At 55.3% G+C, this 2,294-nt stretch overlaps 1 pseudogene; it reads left to right on the forward strand.

The window, feature by feature from the left end:
• The first annotated feature begins 917 nt into the window (after nucleotides 1-917).
• Nucleotides 918-1,501, forward strand: LOC147962108 (uncharacterized; annotated as a pseudogene).
• The last annotated feature ends 793 nt before the right edge of the window (nucleotides 1,502-2,294 follow it).

Consider the following 2,294-nt stretch of genomic DNA (forward strand, 5'->3'; position numbering starts at 1 on the left):
CTCTCGAAAAAACGAGGAAAACGCAGTTGTAATCTTTCACATCTTTGGGCTGTCCAGAACACCGCAAAGTTCATACCTATGAAGACATACATTACTGAATCCTTTGCGGGTTCATTTCTATCCAAAATTTAAGATGCCTTGTGAACTTTCTCATCATATAAAGTGGAACCATTCACCTTTTCCTCTAAGTTGAATAAAGTTGATCCCTCCATAGACAATCTGTCCACTGTCAATAGCAACTTATGTGCACAAAATAGCTCGCCCTGAACCTGCCAAAGCAACAATTAACGATAGCAATGCAGGGAAACATACAACACAAATAGCTATTATGAGGCTATTAGGGAAACAAGAAGGCAACAAAAACTTGAAAAATAAAATGATTCCATCAATACCCTCTTCTCCTTACATGTGAATCCTGATTATAGCTGAACCAGAAGAATGTTCATACCTCGTTAGTCACATAAAACAGAGCTAATTATTCGAGCTTCTAAATTAAAGGATCAAAGGCCAATGCACGCCTTGATTAATATGAAATGCGCATATCCAAAACCAAATGTCCGAGCAAGGTTTTAAGAAATAAGATATCTGACTAAAGCAATAACTAGGAAGGCATCAAACAAAAGAGATGGTGTGGCAAGTTTACTCGGTAAGAGAAAGAAGACCTAGCCCCCGCGTCGCCCTTCCCGCGGGCGACATGGGTGGTGCCGCCACCTCCTGCCGCTAGCCCTCCCCCTCCTCCCCTTCCCCGCCGCCGCCGGCCAGAGTCGTCGGGGCAAAGCCCCCCGCGGTGGCTGGCGGCAGGGGCCTTCTCCCCTCCTCGCGTCCATGGCCTGCGGGGGCGGCCAGGTCGGGCGGACGCGCCAGGGCGCACGGATCCTGGCGGCGCGGCCGCGACGATTTTGATGGCGATGGGCCCAATGGCGCGGCTGCAGATGGGTCGGCGTGTAGCTATGTGGCGACTGCGTGCGGGTCTCCTAGTGGCGGCGGCCTTCGCCGGCGGCGGGGCGGCACGTGCGCGGCATCCGGCGAGGGGTAGGGACACGACCACGGTGGCTTCCCATGCGAACGGAGATACACGGAGAAGAGGCTGCGGCGTGTGCCCTCGGGGAGGATGGATATCCTCGCCCAGATCCGTCGACGGCATGGCGGTGGAGGTCGCAGTGGCCGGTCGGAGGCGGCGGAACAAGGCCGGTGGCAGCGGCGATGTTCTGTCTGGATCCCGGGGCGGCGGCCCTGGATGGTGGTGGCGGGTGAAGCTCGGGCTTCCCGCGGCGGCATGGCGTGGTGCAGTCCCTGTCCAAGGTGGATCTGTGACGGGGATCTGATTGCGGATTGGTTCGGATCAGAGACGGTGACGAGCACGCGGGATCCATCTCGGCGGTTTGGCGAGGTGGGGGTGGGAGCCCTCCTTCGAGGCTCCATTGGTGGCACACTCTGGCAGTGGCCGGTGCGCCAGGACTCCTATGGTGGCACTGTTGTTGCGGTTGGTCGCCGGATCTAGGTTGCTAGATCTGGGGCTTTGAAGTTGGTCGAGACGGTGCATAGGTTGTAGGGTGGATTCCTTGGGATGGATCCGGGCGAAAACCTGGTTTTCGGTCGTTGGCCGGAGCCGGTGATAACGATGCCCTTATCATCGTTTCCTTCATGAAGGCATCATCGAGGTGAAATACCTCCGGGGAAAACCCTAGATCAGTTGATCGGATGACGGCGACATTCATGTGTCGTTACCCCCTTGAGGGCGGCATTCTTGGAGATGCACTCGGGCTCGAGGGACCAGCGGCTGGCTTCTTTGGTCGAGCGGTGTTTCTTTCTACATATTCATGGCGGAGGTTTTTGGCGGCATGGAGCAGCGGAGGCTTGGCGCCAGATGTGTGGCGATGGACACGCGCAGGAGGTCGACGCTGTCTGGCGTCGTGGTGGCGTCGACAGCGGCTAGATCAGGCAAGGTAGATGTAGCAGTACAGCTCTGAAGATAGATTGGTGGCAAGTGGCTGCGGCGGCCTCATACCCAGGGGCGTCCTGGTTGAGGAACATGCCGTACTGGTGGGTGCCCATACCCGGCAGACGTCATGGTTGGGACCTCAGGTCTTAGATGTTTAGGTTTGGCTGTGAGGTCTGTTTGGTATTAGGCCTAGACTATCAGCATTCCTTCATCAATTGGATAGGAATAGCGACAGTTTGTTGCATAGACAGGCTTCAGTCTTACTGTTGTATGACTTTGTAAGGTCTTGTGTGAATAATTAATAAAATGACTGCATGCATCGTCCAGATGCAGAGGCCGGGGGTCCTCCTCC

Source organism: Triticum urartu, chromosome 7A (genome assembly GCF_056163025.1).
Source record: "Triticum urartu cultivar PI428250 chromosome 7A, HENAU_Tu73, whole genome shotgun sequence".
In the NCBI taxonomy this organism is placed as follows: domain Eukaryota; kingdom Viridiplantae; phylum Streptophyta; class Magnoliopsida; order Poales; family Poaceae; genus Triticum; species Triticum urartu.